A 14,018-nucleotide genomic window follows, 5' to 3' on the forward strand; every position below is an offset into this window, starting at 1 on the left:
GGCTTTTAGTTCCCCAGCAAATAGTCCTGTAAAGGGCCCCTGAGGATGTTATACTAGATAGGAACCTAACTAACATTTATTCTTCTGGAAATGCCTTTCTCCACCCTTAGCAACTGATCCAGGACTCTATATTGCCTTTCTAAGTTAAATACAGGCCCTATTGACTCTTAGGAGGCCAGGATTTAAACCCCTTTGTTTTCTTAGAGCAAAACATACACACTCACAGAAATCACTCATCTGATTCATTTCCTCTGGCACTGTATTGTTAAGTTGTTTAAACAAAATGTTCAGCTTTTTCATCTTCCTCTCCCTCTGGAGACCTCTTTTTCCCCCATCTGGGAGAAAAATCTAACTTTCTTAATAAGTTGTTACTGCAGCTAATAGCCTAGAGGGAGAAAAGCCCCCTTGTGAACCTTGAAAATGCTGTGTTAGCTCTTGTAAAGCCGACAAATGAAAGAAGGAAAATGTTGTACATTACGGGCTTAAATTTTGATGGTACGCTACCACAGGCTGCATTCATTTCACTCTTGCTTTGTTGGTTTCCCAGATTTTCTGAACTTTAGACATTAAACCTGGGTCCATATCGCTGGGTTCTGAAGGATTTCCTCTGACTTGAGGAAAAGAGCTTCTGACTGCAGAAGCCCTGCTCTCATCTGCTGGGATTGCTAGTACTTAGTATTTTATGAGATAAGACATTAATTGAGACTATCTGAAGGGACAAGCTGTTAAATAAAATAGATAGATAGATAGATAGATGGATAGATAGATAAAAGCCAAGAAAGAGATTCACTGAGGCTCCGTAGCCATGCATCTGCTGCAACAAGCCAGTTAACCAATTGCTAAGCCTACGTTTAAGGGAGTAAACTCTTACAGGCCTATGTTCCTTATCAAACTATTACAAACTGCTGTGGGCAGCAGGGCAGAATGCAGAAGGAAAAAGGAAATCCAGCAGTAAGAAGGAGAAAAAATAGATCCAACTTCCAGTCTGACCATCCTCGTCACACAAAAAGCCTGATATGCTTTGCCCCCGGTGCACTCCTCCTTGGTATAAGGAGAGTCCCAACCAGCAGCACAGGACTTCAGCAAGATCAGCAGAAATCTTCCCCTTCATGCCACAGGAAACACTTCTTGCCTTCAGCACTTCTCCCCACTCCACTCCTCCTCCCACACATTAATCACCTCTCTTCATGCTTGAAAATAAAGAGGATGAAAAAAAAAAAAAGTCATCATCATTCAGTAATAGCAACTTCAATTCACCAGGGGAAACAATAGAGGCACGGGAACACAGGGAGGAAGTGTTTGCATAGGCATTGGAACAGCCAAGAAAACTAACTCATAAAGAAACAAAATAAGCAAACTGCACCCTGCCCCAGTCACCCCCTGTAAAACATTCCTCAGCCAGCTGCATGCTGGCCAGGACACCTGGTGCAGGTGCCAAAACCTCCTGCTGGCAGCCACCCAGGGGATTCTGCTCCTCCTCAGGGCTGCCCCAGGCAGAGGGAAAGTTGGCAGCTGCCTTGGGCAGCAATGCAGCGTGGGTGTTTGGAACAGCCGCGCTCTGCTATTTCCTTTGCTTGTGGTGCACTGGGCTTGCCGCTAACAACTGCTATGGAAGCTGCAGTCCTGGCACGTAAGGCTGCAATTTCTGCCTTGTGGGTGAGCAAGAGGCAAGGTGGGCAGCAGGAGAGGAAGGGCTGTGCCAGGTTGTGCTTTGGCCCCTGCTGCTGCATGGGTTGACAGCTCTGTGTGCCTCCCTCACAACTGAGGGTACCGTGCGATCCACACACTGTCCTACACGTCATGGAAGAGCAGCCAAGTCACAGTCTGTCCCTAAATACGTTCCCTGAGTGATTTCGATTCTATCATTGATAAACTTTATTTTTTTATTGCTCTTTTCTACTCTTTCAAGGGCTTTATCACACTGTAGAGTAAGCACCTTAGATCTGGAGTGCCCCACACCAGGCAATGTTGTGCTTACCTTGTGCCTTGCTCTTAGCAGCTGCTCAAGGGTGGTGGTGACAACTTTCCACAACAGCCTTCCAGCATAATAGTCCACAGCTAACAGCTTTACAGAAGACACAGGCCTAGTTCTGGCTGAACTAAAACCAATCCCCAGCAACTCACCTGGGCTGACCTGCATTATGAAAACACCTCATATTCATCCAAGCTTCACAATCTCCCTCAGGCAGTGCTCAGCAAATACACCCCCTGAGAAAGGCCAAAACGCCTGGAAAGGACTTAAGCAGCAAACCTTACCCATTCTGAGCTAACCTCTCTCCGCACAGAGGCTCCAGGGACATAAGCTTTACTTCTGCCTTTGTGTTGTATTGCTAAAATAACAGCCAAGAGGAAGGGAAGGAGGGAGGAGAAATGGGCACACAGAGGATATCACCCAGTAATAGGCCTTTACTGGTGACATAGGAAGCCCTGTACCTGTGCCGCTGTCAGTGATCACATGGACATGGTAAGAGCTGACTGTGACAAGAGAAGAAGGGACAAGCCAAAAAAAAGCCAAACCACACTTTTCTGTATTACACTTTCCTCTGGAAGCAGACAGCCATATACAGTGCACTGCAAGAAACCAGTCACATTTTCTCTGTCTGCTCACAACACAGTGTTAGTTAAGAGAAGTCATGCTCTGGTTGTTATTTTTATTCCTGAATGTAGCTGGATCAAATCAGCTACTGAGAAGCACTGGATTTTACCACAGAGAATATGAAAAAGAATGAAGACACATTACATTTGGACTAGCACTGATTTCCCAGAAAGTACACAGGACTATTTAAAGTTACTAACCACAACGCTGTCTGAAGGAAGACTCCCAGCAGTCTTCTGCCTTCTTCATTCCACAAACCTTTAGTATCACTGGCATTTCCTCAAGGTATTAAAAATAGCGAGAGCTAATCGTTGCCTTTGCTGTTTCCATTCCGATCATTAAAGTCAACTGTTCTGCTTTTGGCAGTAGTACATACCTATGCCTCTGCAGTAAGGCTGGAGACTTCTTACTGTGCATTAGCTCTTTTGCTATATGCATACAAAACAAGAACTCCTTTCAAGCCAACACCAGAAAGTAACAGCTTCCCTCATCAGCCAGTCTACCTCTCGTCTCACCAGGTGTCATTTTAAGTGTGTTCTAGTGCATAGAAAGATCATGCCCATCTAAAAAACCCTCCCACCCACCCCCCTCAAAAAAACCACCGCCGCAACACTCCCAACACTATCAGACCACTCAAAAAACAAACAAACAAACACAAACCAAACCTCAGTGACCAGCAGACTATTACAGTGTTCCCACTAAGAGTTTCTTCCCGAAGTGAAGCATTCACAACCTATCTATCTGCCTGCTCAGACTGGCTCAAACTGGGGGTCCGACATGTAGTTACGAGAGTACAGCACAGCCAGAATTGTGCAGCTTTTCTGGAGAAGCCAGCAGTGTTTAAAAAAACAGCATACAAAATGCTTCATCTGAGGGTTCAGGCCTACTTGATTTTTTTGCAAAGGGCACCAATTCTTACCTACTCATGAGACTTCATGGTCACATCTATTTGGCTTTTCCCACCCGGCTGGGCTGTAAGGCTGTTGTTCCTTGCCTAAGGGTAAAGAGATGGAGTGAAACACTTCAGTCTCTCGAGTACAAAGTCAGAACCTGAACACAGAACCACTTTCCCCTTTTGTTGGGTTTTCATTGTCAGTGTCATTACGGATCAGCAAGGTGACTACCTAACCACACAAAGGGCTTTTGTCTTGTGACTTTGGCTCCATTCTCTCGAGCACCTCTGTAATACAAATGCTAATTCATGCTTTGTTCTTTTTAAATTCATGCACAGGAAAGGTTTCCATTGTCAAACTGGTATTTTAGTAGTTTCATCGGGAAACCAAAGCAGGTCAGACAGGAAAATTAACCCCGAGGTTTAGGAGGGAACCTGGAAACCCTGAAGCTGGCAATACTGATCACAATTAATCTAGTTTAAAGAATGCTGTTTTTAACATGGTATCTGCAGCTTGAATTACTGACATTTCAAGGACCTCTTTTCATTTCCCTTTGACCTTAGATTTTCATTCTTGGGTATGTTTGCTTTAAAAAGCAAAACAAACCAAAACAAAAAACCCACAACCACACCAATCCTAAGCAATCTCTACTCGTTTCCACCCCTTCCTTTGTGTGTGGCCCCCACCAGTTTTTGCACCTTAGTGGTAGTAAATTGACTGCAACCCAAACCATCATCTCCACAGGGAAGAAGTTCTGCTCGCTTACAAGGCTGACAGAGTCAGCTCCAGAACTAACGAGAGCTTAAACACCCCTCCGACTTGGGAAGGTGGGAAGTGCTCCCAAGATGTTCACCAGGAATGAGCTTCAGCATTAAAATAGAATTTAATAATCAAAGTGCTAACAGATCTTTTAATGAAACAGCTCTGGCACTCAGCTTATAGCAGGGCACCATACATTTAAATAATAATCTAGCATTGAAAGCTTACTGCATAAGGCCTTTAGTGATCTCTACATCTCTCAAATAACTTGTTCACCGTTTTAAAACACATAGCAAGCATTAAAGAATTAAGCATCACATCACCTTCCTAGTGAAATGCTAACACTCTGACTCGCTTCCTGCATTTCAGGTTACTCAAACAATTCACATTTGCATCATTCTCCTCAGAATCAATACCCGCTCCTCCCTTGTCAGCCAATGCATATGAACCCACTGTAGATGCAGAGGCAGGCAGACATTTCAAATCAATGCGTTAGAAAAGGGATTTTTCACATTTCAGAAGCTCAGCTATTGCATAGTCTAGCACTATTTCCCTTGCTATCAGCAGGTGTGCCCAAGGGAAGTAATGCTGCATGCTGACCATAAAGGTGGACCTGTATTAGATGCTGTTAGAACAGCAGCCTTGCTCCAGAAAGCATCGTTTCCATCACTCCCACTTGCTGTGCTTTAGTTCATAACACAGAGAGGCTGAGAGCCCGCAGAGCAAACTCATTTAAAATCAAACTAAACAGAGTAGTAACTCCATTTGCAAATGGACGTATTGCTTGGGAATGAGGCTGAGAGTAGACCAGAATACATAGACTGCAGATACCAGGACCTAAGCAACAGTTACTTTGTTCTACAAGTCAATTCCTATGGGTCTGAGCTATTTTTTTTCACTGTAGGTGTAGCCACGAACAACCTGCTCCTGAGAAGTGATGCTATTTAAATTAGCATGTAAGCATGGCAGAAAAGTCAAAGCATCAGAAGTTTCAGTTTCTTCCTTTTGCATGGCAATCTGCAGAATAAAAAGCCTTGCTTAAACTCATACAGAGGCAGAGCTGGTCATCTACGGCAGCTAATAGCCACAGGAGCCATAGCTTTCTTTGCACTTCAGCAATTCCAGAAAACCAGCCAGCATAGTGCCCTTGAAGGAAAGAGCCCCTATCTACATGATAACACCACATTCAGCCCCAACAGATTTCCCTGCTTCGTGGAACAGGAGCACCTGCAACCCAAGCAAATCGGAATCCTACTTATGACACTGAGAAGTCCCGAGCTCTCACTTCTCTGAGATTTTCTTTTATTACTCCCGTCAAGGACCCATGCCAAATCACCCATGAATGTAATCAAGAAATGCCCAAGGAGGTTGTGGATGCCCCATCCCTGGAGGCATTCAAGGCCAGGCTGGATGTGGCTCTGGGCAGCCTGGTCTAGTGGTTGGCAACCCTGCACATGGCAGGGGGGTTGAAACTACATGATCATTGTGGTCCTTTTCAACCCAGGCCAGTCTATGATTCTGTGATTCTATGAACTGAAAGGGAGCATGCAGTCTGACATGAGGCAATGCCCTGTGTCTATTAACTGGACAAACACACATCTGCAAGTGACTACGTGAAGTATGAAGTAAGAGCAAATTCATATTCACAAAAATATTATTCACTACTTTATTTCACAAGAGCAACTTAAGCCTTAGAATTTACTTAATACTCAGCATGGAGACCTCAAAAGAGGTAAGCTAGCTTCACACCACATGCAGTTCTGGTCCTTTTTCCTATCTATGAAGGAGGAAAAAAAGAGGCATCAACAATTGATACAGAAATGAGGCACAAAGGCTTAAGAAGGGCCAGTGAGCATCTATGGTAGTTTATTGAGTCCTAGTAATCCAGATGACAAAAACAGTGAATAAGCCCAGAGCTACTCCAAGATTCTGCCCCATGCCGAGGCTTTTGCACTGCATTCAAGAACGTGCTCTCCAGCATCATTGCTGCAGTTCCGTTGCATTATAGGCCGGTTAGTGTTAATCTGCTTTGGAAGGAAAGCTAGCTCTGTGGGAATAGCAGCATAATTACGAGGCACTGAAGATGCAATTTTTAAGGCCAAGGTTATTCTTCTCACCTGTAAACACTTGCCTTTGAAATTGCAGACAGTGTTGGAGTTGCAGTACCTGGTCCTGTAATTTCATCTGCTGGAACAGTTCTTTCTTGTGCCTAATGTTTTGGGGGACAAGAAAAAACACACTGGGCTGGAGTTTTTGGTTTTGTTTTTACAAAGAATCAAATTCTGTTAGTAGTGTTGTGAAACACAAACCAGTAGCACTGGGAGACAGGGGTAGAGAAGCCATGGAAATTTTGTCTGACCTGTGCTGTTTGGTACCTCAGGTCCCCTAATTAGGGCATACTGATTTGTAGTCATCATGGCAAAGGCAGCATGCTTATCAGGGCATGTAGGTTCTGTGCTCACCTTCCTGCACCCTTGTTTCTACTCATGTCGTTTGCAACTGCCAATCTCAGAGAAGGCAAGGTTTGGCTCTGCAAGGCTTTCCAAAAGAGACTTGTGTAAACTTTCAGTGAGCCAACGTACCCAGTAAAAGTCTGCCAGCCCGTAGGCTAGTTTTGGTGACTTGCAGATGTTACAGAAAAGCAGCATTTTTATTGCTGTTCTTTTAAAATGCACTGATTTTATTTATATTGCTGGAAGCTTTTTGACTATGCAGAGAGACAAAGAAAAGTGGGTGCAAACACTTACTTGGATCCTCCCTTCTTTGTTTTGTGTCAACTCTTGGAAGTGCTTACTTGGCAGAGAGGAAAACAGTTATTTAAGTTTGGACTCTCTTAGTCACCACTTCTCTCTGAATAGATCATGTTTTCCTCCTCTCTTTGGTACGAGTGCTGGGGGCAAGTTTTGCTGAAGTGACTTTTTGGAGCAGATTTTTGATTTCCTGGATCAACTTCTGGCAAGGAAACTGCTTGCTGCAGTATGGTAGCCCAAAGTAGGCACCAGTGCAAGCTTCATGCAGATAAATACACATTCAACCCTAATTCAGTAAGGTAAAGCCTTCCCTTACTGGGTTTAAGCTTCTTCTTCTGGGAGTAATAGAGAGAGCGTAAATAAATCATCCATTGTCACAGGAGAAGATTTAAAACTGCTGTTTGTTTACTTTTAATTTTAATGAGTGGAAACTAAGAAGAAAAAAAAAAGAAATGAAGCTATGTAAAACATTAGCCTGGGGATCACGTAATTTGGCCCAAGATCTTTCCCAGTCTCACTGGCATAACTGAATACACACTGCAAAAAGACAACTGTGCCATATAATATAGCCCATTGCTATACAGAATATCCAACCAAACGAGTGATTAAGATGCTCAAGGTACTACAGAGGCAAATAAAGTTCAGTAGGTAGGGCTTATTTACATTCCTATCATGCTTCTTTTTGAAAGGAAAAAAGTGTTTCCAAATAAAGAAGCATTTTTCTCAGAAGGCATCTGATTTTCTCAAACACGTCTGGAAAAAAGTCTCTTCTTGGTAATCATAATAATCATAATCATTTTTCCACTTAGCTATGTTATAGGACAGCTTGTTTCTAGCCTTGTTCTTGAATTGGCGCTTGGATTGACCTTGGACTTGGTTTGTTAACCTTGCTTTTCCCTGAGGTTCAGCGGTCATTGGCCAGGACCTGCTGTTGTCACTGCCCTACTCTGCTCGCTCAGCTCAAATCCCGTGGGTCCATGCACTGTGGATGGGAAAGCGTGGTCCTGGGGTCACCCTGCTTGCCCTCCCGAGTTGCTCCCTGTTGTTCAGCTCACTGCCTTGCCATCTTCTTGGACAAGTTTTCATGGTATTGCTTGTTTATTTTATTACAGAGATATTTCACAGTTTTGCAATAGGCTATTCACCAGAAATGTGAAGGAAGAATACTTAGCAGAAGGGGAGGTCATCTCTAGAGGTTGCAGCAAAGAATTCATAATTCTGTATTTCTGTTGTTCACAGTACAGTACTCATACCAAACTAAATTATTCATTTTCCTGGTACCTCATTCTTACTGTCTCTTGGTAGGAGTAATGCTGCTTATCTACTAGTTGGCTCGTCTCAAAGCTTAAATATATTTACATTATTTAAATGTCTTTAGATGAAATGAAGCACTGTCATTGTGAAAATATTTAAACCTGCTCCAGTGCCAACACACAGTCAAAATGCTGTTATTATACACAAATGCCAGGATGTATTCACTTCTGCTGTCAACAGAGTGGAGGATGTGTAGAAATGCCTGGGGTTATGCTGACACTCTGGATACTTCAACACCCTGCTCAGCTTCTTGAAGTCCCAAGACATTCAGCAACACAGTGATACCTGGAGGCAACTCTTGATGGCTTGCTGGCAAGGAGGTTCATGAGCTCTACGAGGATTTTGCTCTCTTTCTTTCTTTCTTTCTTTCTTTCTTTCTTTCTTTCTTTCTTTCTTTCTTTCTTTCTTTCTTTCTTTCTTTCTTTCTTTCTTTCTTTCTTTCGTTTTAATAAATAAGCATAGAAGAAACAAAAAGCCAAGCTGAGAGAACTTTATTTCTACTTAGAAATGCACAACAGCAACAAGGCAACTCCAGGTCAAGGCTGCTGCTCCAGATCAGTTGATGGCCACCATCATGGAAGGATGACATTCTACACCACATGAAAGATGTTGACTTAACAAGGAGATAAGGAGATCATCACTGAAAGATGAATCCTCTTAGTGACAAGACAGCATCTGCCTCCAGAAGTCAAAGAGCAATACCTCTAGGAGCAGAATATTTTGCTCTTTGCCCTATCCATCAGAATGTCTATCTTCTCCCTAAGGACAACAAAGAAAACAAGCTGACTCGCATTTCCTCCCTGTTTAACATGGTAACTACTAAGGTCATGGAAGTCTGGCCTGCTACAGTCACAAAACATACAGAACATAAGCCATTTGTACAACATATGCAATAGGTAAAAATGCTTCTTGGTATACCAGCATGAAAAAGACAAGAAGTCACAAATGAAGACGTGTGGTAAATTGCTACATCTCTAAAATTTAATCTTCAAGGTTTTGCTTCCAGCCCTGGAGATCTGCCAGGTTGCTTTACAATGCAGTGCTTTCCTTGGTGTTTTGCTTTCCTATTAACAGGTGCTAAGCTGGCTAAGCTTCACACTTGCATCCCACACAACACTCTTGGATCTTCAAAGTAGTAATATACACTTTCAGATGTTGCACAAATAACCATGACGTTATTGCCAATTGCCATGTTTGCCAATTTTACTCTTTTTGTCTGTTGTTAACAAACAGTGCCATTTCTAGTTTCCTGTATTAACTCAAGCTTAATTATCTTGTAATCTTACAGGTGCAAATGGAATTAAACCAAGGAAATGTAGTAACAATTACCATGTAGATAACAAAGACACTATAGGTCCTAAATGCTTGTATATGACGACAGTCTTGTCACACAATGTTTGTACTTCCTCAATACTTACTTAATATCTTTGAGAATAACAGAGTGAAACTGATTGTCTTGCACATTATTAACCAAGTCCTTCAATTTAAATTGACTTTCCAGTTTGCAGAGCAATCACAAATTTTGCATGGGACAGAGATGTGACAATTTTGTTCTTAGATAACAGTGCAAATATGAGACTAAGCTATGAATAACAACTGTAGTAATATATACCAAAGAAGTTTTATTGTTGATTGCATCAACTGGTGAGTTTTTATGGAAAGCAGAGATTCCTATGCCCTGCATTGACTTCCTGACAGGAAACATCATCTGCTAAACTTCCTGCCTGCTACAGAGCAGAGAAGAAGAAGGCAATAAACATTTCTTTATCAGGGCCACTGAGTGGCACAGGACATCTGGGGGGAACTGCTCCATACTGGACAGGAAGAACAGTGAACAAACAGAGAAAAGGAATGAGAAGAGACAAGTACAGAGCGGATGTCAAGTTCAAAACACATGGTACCTCCAAAAACAAATTGCTTGGATACCTTTTCATTTTCTAACGTGGTACGAGGATTGCATGATACCAGCATGTTTTTGTAGATTTCCTTGTATTTTCTGAAGACATCAGCCAGTTAAACAAATCATAGTTTTTAAAGCCCACAGAAGTACTCATGTTTTAAAGGAAAAATGCGGACTTATCAAACATCTCCTAAGGTAGAGTAGTGAACCATCTCCCTGATAGGCAAAAGCCAAAAGGTCAGATTTAGAATCATAGAATCATAGACTGGCCTGGGTTGAAAAGGACCACAATGATCACTGAGTTTCAACCCCCCTGCCATGTGCAGGGTTGCCAACCACCAGACCAGGCTGCCCAGAGCCATATCCAGCCTGGCCTTGAATGCTCCAGGGATGGGGCATCCACAACTTCTTTGGGCAACCTGTTCCAGTACATCACCACTCTCTGTGTGAAATTTGCCAGATCATGTGTCTCTCTTTATAGAGGAAGGACAGAAGTTGAAGGCCCAGTGCATCAAAAAGCTATTCCGCTTGCAAATGCACACATAAATGCAGCAGTTTTGTCTAACTGTTAACAGAAGCTGTGCTGGCTTTTCATCTCCCTGAGCTCATTCTCACGTCAACTGCTAATATAGCAAGTTATATTGAATTGATTCTCGTCAAAGTTTGCTGATCAGGATCCAGACTTTAAAGCTGGCAGGAAGCCTTGAGTATGGATTCGTCCTAAGCATGAGGAAGGCTAGGATATTTTGAATAAACATGGGCTCCCCTGGTGCAGTGCCAATTTGTCATCTAAATATGAAAAGTGTATTTATGGGTAGTAAATGCCAAAACACTAAAAGCTTGAAGACCCCTGAGAACCCTGCCAAGAGTCAGCTCCCCAGTCTTGTGAGCCTTAGCAAAGCAAAGCAGAGAAAAGCCCTGGCTCGTATTTGCATTTCAAAAGCATTAACAGTTAATTTAATAATATTTGCAATGCATTCAATGAATAAGCTGCAGTGAATTTTAATATTCTTATGCCTAGGTAAACCTGAGCTCTCTAAAGGATTGCTGATGTGAGTTAAAGGCCCCAGCAATGCAGATACTTACATGGAGTAGCAGACTGCTGGGAGCAATACCACAGTCCTGCTGCCCACTACCTGCTTGCAGCAACAGGCTGGTGTGGGATGCAGCCTCCAACAAAAGAGAGTTCCAAGTATGTGAGGTAGCTCTAACTGCTGTCAAGGAAGAGTCAGAGGAATTCCCTCTTCAGGGGAAGTAGCCATACTCTCACTCTCCCAGAGGCTTAAAGAAAAGCAAGCCCAGCTTACAAGGACTTCTCTTTGCAGTCCCCATCTGCCCATACCCTGTAGAGGCTCTGTTCACCTCTTTACCACACCGTGTTCTCTCATCACTGGGGCAACAGAAGTCACTTGTACCTGTAGCGCCGGAGCTGACTCTACTGTTGCCAGACAGGATGAGGTCTCTCTGAAGGTCAAACACACACATTGACATAGGTACTGTTTGCACAGCAGTGCAAATAGTTTTGCCCCTATATCGCCAGTGCAGAATGTAGCAAGCTTAGGCTGTGGTAGCACTAGGCCTCTGCTGGCAGCCCTCCAGCCAGAAAGCTGATTTCAACTGCAAGGAGCAGCATGGGTAGGTCTGGAGCAAGGACAGAAATAGGGCTCTATACCTAGCCTAGTGTGTCTTCTCTCACTTCAGTGCAGAAGAGCCAGTGCCTTAGACCCTGGCCAGCTCCAAAGCATGTTCTGTTTCTCCTGCAAGCATCAGTTGCAGAAAAGTGCCTGTGTATCCCCAAGTGTGTAGGAACCACCCTCACTCCACCCTCACTCACAGCCAGGGATACAGCTGAAGACCTGGAGTACACCGCTGTGTTGCTGGACACTGACCAACCTACCCTCAAGGGGAGTGAGAAGTAAGTCATGCCAAAAGCTGTGTTAAGCCTGGGATGTGCCAAGCACACACAAGAGGAAGCTGTACATCCAGCACTTCGTGGCACGTTGCCTATTAGCACAAGATCAAAGGCGACATTTTTTGTAAACACCCCAGAAATAGTCAGATGTGAGAAAACACTGTACCATTTCCTGAAAACCCAGTTTTGTTCCTTACCTCTTCTGAGACACCATGATGTGTGTTGTTAGCTGTGCAAGGTCTTCCCTGTCAAAATGCAGCTGCATGGGATCCCTCTCCGGCCCCTGCCCTCCACAGATTTCCCACCTCCTGAATGGAGAAGCACTGCAGGTACTGTGCTACTTCATTCCCAGTCAGATCAGCACTGTTCTCCTCTGCTCTGTATACACACAAACCCAGCTTTATTTAATAACAGGCTGTTTTTTTTCCTCAGACTCAGAGGCACATTTAGGGACAATGCAAAAAACAAAACAAAACAAAACAAAACAAAACAAAACAAAAAAAACCCTTCCCTGAGAGCTGTGTTTTACCTTGTGCTCTCACCTCTGCTCTGATGGGAGCCATCTTGTTAGTCCACTGCAGCCCCTGCCCGGGCCTGTGCCTGCTAGTCAGAACTCACTCCTGTCCCACAGGCCTGGTATCCCTGCCCCACAGATGGGCCCAGCCGAGCCCACTGTGCCCTGGGCTGCTCCTCACCTCAGGGGCCACAGGTCTGGAATGGGGTGGGGAGGGCAAGGAAGATACTACCCTAGGAAGGGCCCACCCCAGCCCTGGTTCCCCTACCCAGGCTTAGGCAAAGCCAGAGCTGGCTGCAGCAAGGGAGACATTTCCTCTGGCAGGCTGCTGCTGCTGGGAGTGTGTCTCATCTGTTTGTTTCCATGGTGCTTCAGGAATATATCGTGTACCAGGCCATTCCTGAGCCCTAGCTCATGACCCAGAGAGGCACCTCTCCTCTTGGCTGCTAGTGTAGCTCCTTGGAGTTTCTGCCCCTCCTTTGGTGTGTGTTGACCATGCGTGTTGGGAAGATTGTTGCCCTAGAGGATCAGCACAGCTGCGACAGAAGAAGGAGGTAGGATTTGAGAACCATGTATCCTCACAAAGCCTAGATTGCTCCTGCTGCTTTTAGGGGTGGAGGCTCTTATTTCATGTCTGTCAGCAGAAGGTGGTAATGTACAGAGGCACTGACGGCAAAATACCTCTATTTTTTTTACCCAGTAAAACAGCAGATCCACTCTATTGTTCTGCTTACCTAAGAAAAGTGACTTTTCCTTTGGGGGTAAAGAAACAAAATGGTTTTCCTTAGGAAAAGTGACTTTTCCTTTGTGAAAGCAGCAGAGAACAAACCAGTTTTGGTACACGATTTCTCTGGGGTTTTGCTATTGCTGCTAATTGCTTTTTTATCTTGCTGCTGCTGCTCTTCTCCAGAAGCTCCCAAGGCACAGGTAGCTACTATTTGTCAGCAATGGCAACTGTCTGATCTTCTCACTGGTAAGCATAAGGTGGAGGATTCATCTACCTGGGGAAAGGTAGGATGTGTGAGCATGCATCCATCCTAGGGAATAGTGAAGCTCAGCTACAGAGGCTATCAGCCACGGCTTTCGCAGTGTGTTGGACTTGGCCCTGCAACAGCAAGTCTCTGACTGGTGCGATATAAGATCTAGCTCCCCTTTCTCTTCTGGCTTCTTAACCATTCAAATAGTAAAGTTTTTCCTTCTCTTGCAGAACACTGCTGCAGCCTTCATATGCTTGGCACAAAACAGTCATACACCTCTTGATGCGAGACTGCAAACCAGTCTAACATCCCAATTCGGCACAATAGACTGCTCAGCCCAGGTCACAGGCACTTTCATAGTATTCCTGAAGGAAGCTATTCTCGCTCTTTCTTTTCACATGGG

At 44.0% G+C, this 14,018-nt stretch overlaps 1 long non-coding RNA gene across 1 annotated transcript; it reads right to left on the reverse strand.

Annotated features, from left to right (window-relative positions):
- Positions 1-8,690: 8,690 nt before the first annotated feature.
- Positions 8,691-13,107, reverse strand: LOC121109062. Its single transcript, XR_005862154.1, has 3 exons — positions 12,667-13,107; positions 12,322-12,502; positions 8,691-9,071 (listed from the first exon to the last, which is right to left on the reverse strand). It is a non-coding gene; the product is annotated as an uncharacterized LOC121109062 (long non-coding RNA).
- Between the last annotated feature and the right edge of the window lie 911 nt (positions 13,108-14,018).

The sequence above is a fragment of the Gallus gallus genome, chromosome 1 (assembly GCF_016699485.2).
Source record: "Gallus gallus isolate bGalGal1 chromosome 1, bGalGal1.mat.broiler.GRCg7b, whole genome shotgun sequence".
In the NCBI taxonomy this organism is placed as follows: Eukaryota; Metazoa; Chordata; class Aves; order Galliformes; family Phasianidae; genus Gallus; species Gallus gallus.